Below are 11,921 nucleotides of genomic sequence, written 5' to 3' on the forward strand. Positions count from 1 at the left end.
ACTCCATAGTCCACCCACAACTTGAATACAGCATGTCACCCCATCTCAAAAAAGATATATTAGAATTCAAAAATGTACAGAGAAGGGCAACAAAAATGATTAAGGGTATGGAATTGCTTCCATAGGAGGAAAGATTTAAAGGAATGGGACTATTTAGTTTAGAAAACAGACAGGTAAGCAGGGATATGATAGAGGTCTATAAAATCGTCAATGGTGTGGAGAAAATGAATAAGGGAGTGTTATTAATCCCTTCACATAACACAAGAACCAGGGTTCATCTGATGAAATTAATAGGCAGCAGGTTTAAGACAAACAAAAGGAAGCACTTCACACAATGCACAGTCAATCTGTGGAACTCCTTGTCAGGGGATGTTGTGAAGGTCAAAAATATAACTGGGTTTAAAAAAGAATTAGATTAGTTCATGGAGGACAGGTTCATTGATGGCTATTAGCTAAGATGGTCAGGGATGCATCCCCATTCTCTGGGTGTTCCCAAACTTCCAATTGCCAGAATCTGGAAGTGGATTACAAGTGATGGATCACTTGAGATTGCCATGTTTGTTTATTTTCTCTGAAGCATCTGGCACTAGCCTTGTCAGAAGACAGAATACTGGGCTAGATGGAGCATTGGTCTGACCATCTATGGCTATTCTTATGTTCTTATTTCTTCCCTCTTTGCAAAAATCTAAGTATTCTTCGTCCTTAACTTTAGTGATAGCTACTGTTATCTGCTATAATAATAATCATAAAAATAAAAGAGGTAAAATGCTTGGTTTTTCTGTTGAAAAATTACCTGTTTTAAGAAAATGTGTTTCTTGGGAATGGAAGAAAAAGAAACATTTATTTGGCTTGAAATATGCAAATGATCTGTAAATGAAATGGTACACCATCTGAATATTGTTTCTGTCTTTGTTGTTTCATTTTCTGATTCTTACATGTACAAAAATTTCTTATTGATACACCCTTAAACCAGAAAAAAAAATCAAAGCAGTAGTGATGGTATGGGAACACAGAAATGAATGTATCTTGGGAACTTCCAAAAGTTTGTCTACCTCTTTTTAATGGGGCTGGAGCTCCATGGCTTACAGTAGAAAGGGTCATGCAGCTGTTTTCCACTTCTTGGAACAGGCAAGTACCCAGGCGGAGGTTAAGGCTGGTCACTAGAACCCACAAGTTTTGGAGGCTGTGATCACTGCCTCTTCCAGAGCTCCTTAAGACCTCCCTCTTGAAGGGAACTTCAATTGGACTTTTTTTCTGGGCTTTCTGTCATCCTCCCATGAGTTTTACCATGGAATGATACTGTAAGACCCACAGAGGCTGTTTATTATTGCTGATTTAGGTATTAGTCCCTCATCTCTTTCCTGATTATTACATATATATCATAATTGACAGTAAAGGAAAGCTGCATTGTACAGTGAACACAAATGCTTTAAACTATTAGAGAATTTTAAGAACTGTTCTGATTTCATGTTAAACTACCAAAATTGTTAAGGGTAGAGTGGTTGAACTGTTAAAAAGTACTGAGGCGGTTAACAGAAAAAAATAAATATTTTTGACCTTGCTACAGACCTTTAGATGAGAATGTTAAAAAATTGTATCCTCCATCAAATGGGGTTACATACCAAAGGATAATCAGCAAACCTATTGACTCAACTTTTTATCCTACTGAAGACTGATGCTTTCATGACAACATTAGAGCATATTGCTGACAGTCTTTTAGACCAGCATTCATCTTCCATGCCTTCGATCAGCCTTTAAAACTAAATCCAATGAGAAACTGCACAGTTAAGAGTAATCTTCTAGATAGGTTTTACCTGACGAGGCACTTCAATAATGGATTATTGGCTAAGTCTATAATTAAATGCCAGCCTTCCAGAAACTGTCCTTGTTTTCATGCTTCAAGCAATCGGAAACAGAACCCTAGCAATGTGTAAAGTATAAAGCTCATAATATGCCTGTAATCCTGCTGGAGTAATTCTAACTGCTGCTATATAAAGGACAAAATGCTCCCCGTTTGTAGGGCCTTAAAGTGAAGATGTGGTAAGGTTTGGACTCTGAACAAGGCTCCGAGATGGCTGTGGTTGAACTCGAAGTGGGCAACTCTTCCATCAAAATGTTTCAGCATCACTTTTTTATCTTCATCATCAATATTAGGACATTTCAACATGTGGGGCTGGATTGTGATTTAAGAAGTCACTGCTGTGAGAAATCTGAAAGGAAACAGCGCAACCAGGCAGGAAAGCACTTTAGGCAGGAAAAATAGAAGGAAGCATGGTTTTGTGAATAAGACACTGGCATGGGACTCCTATCTGGTTTAGTTCCTATATGACCTTGAGCAAGTCACTTAAGGGCAGATTTTAAAAGATATACAGGTGCCTAAATGTGCAGACCTTTCTTCTCCCAGCTCATAGACTGATATCCTTCGTTGTGCTAAAGTCTATCATGATCATCTAGTCTGACCTCCTGCATGTTGCAGGCCACAGAACCTCACCCACCAGCTCCTGTAAAAGAGCCATAACTTCTGGCTGAGTTAATGAAGTCCTCAAATTGTGATTTAAAGACTTCAAGTTACAGATTCCACCATATACTCTAGTTCAAACCAGCAAGTGACCCATGCCCCATGCTGCAAAAGAAGGCAAGATGTCCCCTGTTGTTAGTAAATATTCTGAAGGATGATTAGGTGGCCCAAATTTTTTAATGTGAGCATAATTAGAAATCTAAAGAGCTGGAGCTTTTAACTTCTCTGCAGTGTTTGAATATTGATGCTCAAATTTGATCTACTTTTATTTCTTTATACTTCACCGATTTGAAACATCTGGACTCTAAAGATATTTGCACATGGAACTTCTATTGATTTCTGTGGAAGTAGCTATAGGATTAAAAACACAGTGTCATACTTTAGCACATTCCATTCCTGAAACAATTACTTCAATGCATGTTTTAGTTGATAAAATTAAACAAACTTAAAAATGCTTGCAGCCCAGCCCTCCTGAGCAAACCCAACAATAGCCACCAAAGGTATATAAAAAATGACAGAAGCAAAATTATTATTTCAAGCTTTCAAAGTGTTAATTTAAACAAAGTGAGCAATTAGTGATAGAGCTGGTTGGGAACTGAAGTTTCCATTCCACAGAAAATTCTGACATTTCAATTTTTTTTCATTCCAATTGAGAAAGAAAAGTCAAAATTTCCCGCAAAATGAAAATTAAAAAAAAATGTCAACTCAGGACCACCAAATGTCATTTTGATTCATTTCTGTTTTGAAGTGTATATTATATTAAATATATATATACATAACAGTAAACAGAATATATTTGTAATATAATAAAATATTTAATGTAATAAAGTTTAAATAACATGAATTAAAATGACACTATAGAAACAAAACATTTCAGCTTTTTTCCCTTAAAAAGATATTTGTTGAAATTAATACATTTGCAAAAAAATGTTTACATTTTGGTGGAAAACTGTTTCATCCAAAAAAATTCAACCAGTTCTGATTAACAGCTTCAGAATGGAGAGTCTAATAGGCAACACTCTGGACTGGGCCTCAGGACACCTAGGTTCAATTTCCAGCTCAACCACAAATGGCCTGAGTGTGAAGTTGGACAATTCACTTAATTTATCCCGTGCCTCAGTTCCCCATCTATAAAATGGGGAAAATATTACCCTGGCTCACGAAGGTATAATGCATAAATAGTTGTAAGGTACTTAGATATCATGGTGTAAGGGTTATATAAGTAGATGGACTGGCATGTTTCTTTAAATTAGTAGAATTCAGATGATCTGATGAGCCAAATTTCAAAAATCTAAATGTTCGAGAACTGGATAGCTCGGAGGATCAGTAGTAAGATAATATACCCTTTCACCCCTAGATCATCAATCTGAATCCAATCCAGCCCAGAAATATTGAAAATTATTACCATCTGCAGGCTGTGTCGTGGCTTATGTGCAAATGTTGGTGGTCTCAGTCTCTTTCTTAATGGACAGGTGTCCATATCATTGTCACCTTCCCAATTAGCAGTAATTGCCACCTTTGGTAGGAATCTGCGAAAAGAAAAACAGCCTGGATTTTGAGGATGAACTGACTCTTAACCCTACAGGTGACTTCTCTGAAATAGGGGTGAGGAATAATGGGCAGGTCAGTGTGGGCAATTTTGCTGTACCGTGTACCTGTTCCTTGGACAAATAAAGGATGTCAGTCTCCAGCAGAATGAGCTGAATCTTAACAAGAGCGGTTACACCTCAGAAAACCTTTTAAAACCAAATTATGAATCTAAATGCAAAATGTAAAAAAATGCTTCCCATTGTTCCAAGAGGAGGAATCTCTTGGTCGCAGCCACATAATGTATTTAAGTATCCCTCTTTCTAGTGAGGGTGGGAGGGTTAGAGGACTATTCCACATGTGTAAGTGCACACGTGTGCATTAGTGTCTTCCTACCGGGACAGGGAGTTACTCTACCTATAAGGCCTTACCATTTTGCATGGGCTGTGTGCCCTGCATGTGGAGATGGGACTGGCTTCCAAGGAAGGGAACAATGGAGCAGCCATTAGCTGCTGGGGGAATGATATTTATATGTTCTTTTCCCCAAGCATCTGTACAACGTGCCACCACAAAGCTGTGGGATTTTATCTCTTTGGCCTTCAGTGGTAGGATGACAATTTCTCTGCAAATATTCCTGGTTTTCAAGGGCTTTTGCAGCCAGAAAAGGTGCAGGTATTTTTCCTGGTCTGGCCCTTATTTAGCAACATATAACTTTCTTATATAATCTCAAAAAAATCCTGTTCTATTTTTGAAAAAAAAAACCCCAATCTGTTGCTAAACCATGTCCCATTGCAACTTGTGTGCTGGCCACTTGGAAACTGTGTGTCATTAACAAGCATAGGAGTCTATTCATCTGTTAATGCTGGTATAGTGCTTATGTTTCATTTATATGTTTATGGCATGCAACTGAAAATGAATTATGATCATTCCATAGTTGGGTTTTAATAAATGTCTTCTAGTTACAGAGTATGCTTTGGAAAATGATATTCCACCATTTCCTTTCCTTGATGCATTGATTCTCAGACAAGACAAACAACTTCAGAAAATGTCTGAGAAATAAATTGTGTTGCATATAAACATTTATAGCAGCTACTGTATCATCCCAGATCATTAGTCAGCCGAATTTATTACACTGAGAATTGTGTGCATCTGGTGGTAATTTCAAAGAAATATTTAGTCATGCTTAATAGATTTTTTTTTTGAAAGAAAGTACATGTCACCACCTCCACCTCAAGAAAATTGTCTGTAAGCCTTTAATGAGAACGTTGTGGCCCTGAATCTCCATTAGTCTGCACCTTGCATAGTCATTTACAATCAGTGTGAAAGTGTGAAATGAATACAAAGTGGGTCTAAAATGCTGTGATTCAGTTTTTGTAACATTTTACACCCACTTTACTCTAAGTGTAAGTGACTGTGTGGGGTGTAGGGTAATGAAGAATCCAACCATGTTTTTTGAGAGGTTTGTGTCAATAAAGTTCAGAACAACACTGTTGGAAAAAATAATCCTCATGTGTTCAGAGGAAGCGGGGAGAAATCTAGTGATTAAGCAGGACACCTGGGTTCTATTACAGACTGACACTGACTTGCTGTGTGACTTTGGACACTTACCCTTTCTGTCAAATGATACCTACTTTGCAGGGATGATGTAAGAATTAATATTTGGAAGGTTGTTTGATCTTGCAGAGAAAGGAACCAAGAAGTGTAAATGTACCATAATCATTACGTTTAATACATTGCTTCATGTACTTTTAGCAAACACAACCCCTTGGGGCTTGCTCAAACATTGGTGCACTATGTTTTGCAGTCACATAAGCGATTCTGACATTCTTCCAATGTCCCTTAAAAAGGGGGGGGGGGCAATATTTTAGATCCCTGGTTAGATTCAGTAAGGACAGCGACATTCAGCTCATTATGATTAGTTTATCCTGAAACTAGAGAATTATAATCAATTCAGTAAAAATAAGAAGAGGAAACCGAATCCTTTGAGAGGCAGAGCTTGCCACAGCCATCCTTGCTGTTGTGATTTAGAGCCTGGATTCCTGCAAGGCACAAGGGTACGTTTGAATACCTGGGAAACTGGACCTGGTGCAGAGTGCAACAGCCAATGTATTTAACAGTGTTAACTGTAAGGATCATATTATGAATGCTCCAAAAACTGCACCAAGTTAGTCAGTTTTGGGTGTTGATTTTAATTGTTGAGGGCCTAGCCGTCTTAGCCTATGTCTGCATGTATGGAGCCATGTAGAGTACGGGTTCTATACATGTACCTACATGCCACAGTGAAAGGCAGGCTGTAAGCTGCAGTGAAAGGCTCCAGCTGCTCCATGCTACCGGAATTTTTCTCCACATCCTTCCCCCTTTCACTGCTGCCAGAGCCTTTCACTGTGATGAGAATCATAGAATCTAAGAGTTGGAAGGGACATCAGGAGGTCATCTAGTCCAAGCCCCTGCTCAAAGCAGGACCAATCCCCAATTTTTGCCCCAGTTCCCTAAATGGCCCCCTCAAGGATTGAACTGACAACCCTGGGTTTAGCAGGCCAATGCTCAAACCACTGAGCTATCCCTCCCTGCCCCCAGTGAGGAAAGGTTCTGACTGGGGAGGAGGGTGGACAAGGAAGGAGCAATGGGACTCTACACTGCTAAAAATAGCAGTGTAGATGTGGGAGCGATTGCTTGGGCACATAGCCTTGTAGGGGGTATGGTCATGTAGGGCACTTTACTCGCCTAAGCCATGCCTCACTGTCTGCACTGCTACTTAGTTGGGGGTACAGTGTCAGTACCTGGTACACCATCATAAGGGTAGATGTAGGCTTAGAGACTGCCTATCTCCCAATGAACTTCTGTAGTACGGGAGGTGAATGGCTCTACTGGCCCCCCACACACCCTAAGACTATCTGGGGTCAAGTCTTTCTCTATGGAAGACTCTCAGCTCTGGAACTTCCCATATTGGGCATGTAGATCCTGATTGTGCTGACCTTCTTAGCCCACCTAATCACTTGGACTTTCTCAAGCTTTTGACAGAGGGCATGATAATCAGTTGCACCTTAATAGCTGGGTGTAGGGTTGGGATTTTAGGTGAGGCTGATGTTGATTAAATGCAGTTTGTATAGTTTTACAACAATTTGGTATTGTTTTATAATATTGCTTTGGAACCAGTCGATAGGGCACTGGACTGGGACTGAGGAGACCTGGGCTCTATTTCTGACTCAATTACTGACCTGCTGTGTGACTTTGGACCAGTCACTTTATCTCTCTGTGCCTCTGTTTCCCAATGCACTCTTCATCAGTCACATCTTGTTTAGATTTTAAGCACTTTGGGAGTGGGGATTGTCTCTCACTGTGTTTGTACAGCACTGAGCACGAGGGAACCAAAATGTTGGTTGGGGACACGTAGGCACTACTGTAATGAAAATAAAGAATGATAATAAGTTATAGTAGAAAGTCAACAGAGTTCCATTTGTGTAATGGGGGAGTGAGGGGAGTAGTAGGCCCTTATAAATTTAAAGCTTACTATGTTGTGACAGATATATATTAGCCACACAAAATCCTTTGTTTTGTTCTTAATCTGTGAACCTATATCGAAAAATAAGACATCTTTATAGGAGCCTGTAGTTTTCATTAGGATGTCAATACTGTAGCTTTGCCACAAGATGTTTTGCGTGTGGAGGAACTTTTCCAGAGTTTTGGGCACCAATCACATTTTGATTAATTGAAGAGTAAGAAAAGGGCTTTTGTGTCCTTCATTTTTTGGACGATCGACCATGTTTTTGATGGAGCAGCACATTCTGGAACGTAAGGGGAAAGACTAGTCTTGACTTATTTTTTGTGAAAGGTTTAGTTCAGGATGTAAGTGTGGTTAAGATACTAAATAGCACTGAGCATAATATAATCAAGTCTGACATGCACTCAGGTGGCATGAGACTAAGAGGCAGGATTGTGACACTGAACTTCAAAAAGGGGGATTTTAACAGAAAAGAGGAAGTTAGAAACAGCCTTAAGGGAAAAGTTAGGAAATTAAAATCCAGAGAATCAGCATGGAAGCTTCTTCGAGACTTAGATTAGGGACAGAATCCATGCTTATCCCAGAACCAAAAATAAAATCAAATGAAACAAAGCACAAAGGGGAAAATAGTATGGTCAAATGGCAAGGTATGAGAGTTTCCTGAGGCCAAAGGGTATTTTATATAATGGAAAGCCAGCTCAAGTGATGCTAATACAAAGGAACATGTAAACTTTGGAAGGTAAGATGTAAAATGGAGATTAAGAAAGCTAAGAGGAAATTTGAAAAACAAAGAGCCAAAGATACAAAGACAAAGAAATCCTCTTTAAAACTATTCCAGTGCCTCAGAAGTAGCCCACAGAGTATCAGTGGGTCTGCTAGGCCACAAAATGCAAAGGGGCCAATCAAAAGAAGATTGCAGAGCAGATAAATGGTTTCGTTGCATCTGTCTTCCCCACAGTGGGTTACAATAAAATGCCTACATCACAGCTACTCTACAGTGAGTTTGATACAGAGATATCAGAAACAAAAGTAATGGAACAAAGCAAGAAATGCCCTTGTTACAATAATTCACCAGAGGTCAGTCCTAACTACAGTTTTCTATGTAGTGATCACCCCCTACACTGCTGGAGCACTGTTGTGACATGTAGTGTTGACCTTTTACTATAAAATACTGAACTGTGTTTACAGCAGGTGCTGTGTTCTTCTGTGTGGCATGAATGGGAAGGAAATTATAGTAAAATAAGAGGGTAGTAGTGTTCCTTGTAGTAGGGTATACAGACATAAAGGGGAATGTAATGGCAATCAAGGAGATTAGTTAGTGAGGTTACTGGCTCATCTCTCCCAGGTCAGCAAGAAACAGCCTGCCCGCCAACTGTCTTCATATAGAAATTCCTTATGTTCTTGTCTGAATTAGACGGTCATAGACATTACAGTTGACTACATTATAACTTCAAAGCAGTGAGTGGTTGGGGAGCAGTGACTCAACAGGATGCTCTCCTCTTCTTCCTGGGAGGCAACCGTGGAAGCCCCTCTTCAGGGATACTGCAGGTTTGGAGGAGGGTTGTAAGTAGATCTGGCCAGAGGACAACAATTCCATTTTGTGACAACTTTCGAGGTTTCAAAATTTTTATTCCACATCGGACTGAACCAAAACCTTTTGAATGTGTTTTGCAAAAGGAAATTGTGTCACAAAGGTCAGGATTTTAATTCAAGTCTCTCTCTAGAAGTGACCAGAGAGTCTACTCTGTACCTCAGAGTAACAGCCGTGTTAGTCTGTATTCGCAAAAAGAAAAGGAGTACTTGTGGCACCTTAGAGACTAACCAATTTATTTGAGCATGAGCTTTCGTGAGCTACAGCTCACTTCATCGGATGCATACAGTGGAAACTGTTTTGCATCCGATGAAGTGAGCTGTAGCTCACGAAAGCTCATGCTCAAATAAATTGGTTAGTCTCTAAGGTGCCACAAGTACTCCTTTTCTTTTTACTGTGGACCTTATGAGCCTTCCTGTCAAAATCTTCTTTTAATTCAGTCCATCTGCATGGAGAGATTTGGCTTCAACAAAACAGCTGTTTTTAGTGAAAAAGATCTAGTCGAAAAAGTTCCAGACAACTCTATTGAGACAATATTGAGATGATAGAGACAACCTGGTATGCCCCCTGTAAGCCTACACCTATGCTTGAAGCTAGGAGTGTGATTCCTAGCTTGTGTAGACATACTCATGCCAGCACTCATTGAGCTAGCATGTTAAAAATAGTAGTGTAGCCATGGTAGCATGGGCAACGGTGGCATGGTCTAGCCATCCCGAGTATGTACCCATTGGGTCCAGTCAGGGTTGTACTTGTGGTGGCTAGCTTGTGATGCTGATGCAGCTGCCTGTGCTATCGTGACTACGCTATTTTTAGCATACGAACTCAATGAGAACTAGCGTGAGTGTCTCCCCTCAGGCTGGGACTCACACTCCTACCATAAGAGAACACTGTGCCTTGCTGATTCTTTTAAAAAGTCAAACGACATCCTGAAGAGCCAGTTAGCATCAATTATTTAGGCCTTCAAAAGGCTTTTGAATAAAGTCCCTTGCAGAAGGTGACTAAAGAAACTTGGTGTCATAAATATAAAGGGAAGGCAAACCACCTTTAAATCCCTCCTGGCCAGAGGAAAAAAAACCCTTTCACCTGTAAAGGGTTAAGAAGCTAGGATAACCTCACTGGCACTTGACCAAAATGACCAATGAGGAGACAAGATACTTTCAAAGCTGGAGGGGCCGGGGGGAAGAAAGGGTTCTCTCTGTCTGGGTGTTGCTTTTGCCAGGACCAGAGCAGGAATGCAGGTCAGAACTCCTGTAAAGGTCTCATAAGCAATCTAGTTAGATTCTGTTTTGTTAAATGGCTGATAAAAGAAGTTGTGCTGAATGGAATGTATATTCCTGTTTTTGTGTCTTTTTGTAACTTAAGGTTTTGCCTAGAGGGATTCTCTATGTTTTGAATCTGATTACCCTGTAAGGTATTTACCATCCTGATTTTACAGAGATGATTCTTTTACTTTTTCTTTAATTAAAATTCTTCTTTTAAGAACCTGATAGCTTTTTCATTGTTCTTAAGATCCAAGGGTTTGGGTCTGTGTTCACCTATGCAAATTGGTGAGGATTTTTATCAAGCCTTCCCCAGGGTGTAGGGTTTGGGAGGATTTTGGGAGGAAAGACGTTTCCAAGCGGGCTCTTTCTCTGTTATATATTTGTTAGACGCTTGGTGGTGGCAGCAATAAAGTCCAGGGGCAAAAGATAAAATAGTTTGTACCTTGGGGAAGTTTTAACCTAAATTGGTAAAAATAAGCTTAGGGGGGGTTTAATGCAGGTCCCCACATTTGTACCTTAGAGTTCAGAGTGGGGAAGGAACCTTGACACTTGGTAACCACAAAGTGAGAGGTAAAGTCCTGGGATGAGTTAAAAACTTGGTTAGAAGGTAGGAAACAAAAAATAGGAATAATTGACAGTTTCCTTTGGCACCATCTCTTTTACTTTGTTTTTCAAGGAGACTTTCATGATTCTTCCAAGGAAAGTTTAGTCTGTTTCCTTTGATGTAATTTGCCATTTGATTCTATTTTATAGTAGGGAGGCCTGAATGGAAAGTGATGATTCCCCCTTGGTAGAAACTGCTGCCAGATAGCAAAAGAGGATACCTGAAATGACAAGATCCATGATTGTTCACTTTTAGTTTTCTGATTTGAGATCAAACACGATGGTCCCAATGGTCAGTTGGTGTAAGTCAGTACACCTTCACTGAAGTTCGTTGTACTAGCTGAGGATCAAGACAATGATTTTCTTAAATGAATATCAGAAACCCCTGTCACCAGTAGATGGCCAACCAGTTTGCACCTGGGTTCATTAAAGCCTTTTTATTGGATGGTTTAATTATAGGTATTCTAAAACCAGAGCACCAGATTGAAATGCCTTGGAAGGTCTGGGCAAATTCAGATTCAGATTGGGAGTCTTCATTTCAGCCCTTCTTGGTTGCATCTCTCTGCAAGCTCCTCCTTGGGTCTCCTATTTTGAGCATTATTGTCAAATTATTATACCCAGTGTCACACTGTTAAGGCTAATTCCCCATTTTGGCACTTCGAGTGTAGAAGGTGGGGTCCCACAAGGATTCTAAACAATAATACTGGCCCCTCCAGGCTTGTATTAAACTCCCAAGATTACAGCTTTTCTCTGGCCTTGGATTGGTAGATGCTGCCACCACCCAAGTGCAGAACCCCTTTGATAGCCCAGGAAGGCACACTTGGGAATTCCTTCCTGTGCGGTACCCTAAAGCCCTTTCACACCACCACCCCTGCCAGGGAAGAGCTGAGAAAGGGGAGGGGGGAAGGAAATCAGCTA

This window comes from Caretta caretta, chromosome 1, assembly GCF_965140235.1.
Source record: "Caretta caretta isolate rCarCar2 chromosome 1, rCarCar1.hap1, whole genome shotgun sequence".
Classification (NCBI taxonomy): domain Eukaryota; kingdom Metazoa; phylum Chordata; order Testudines; family Cheloniidae; genus Caretta; species Caretta caretta.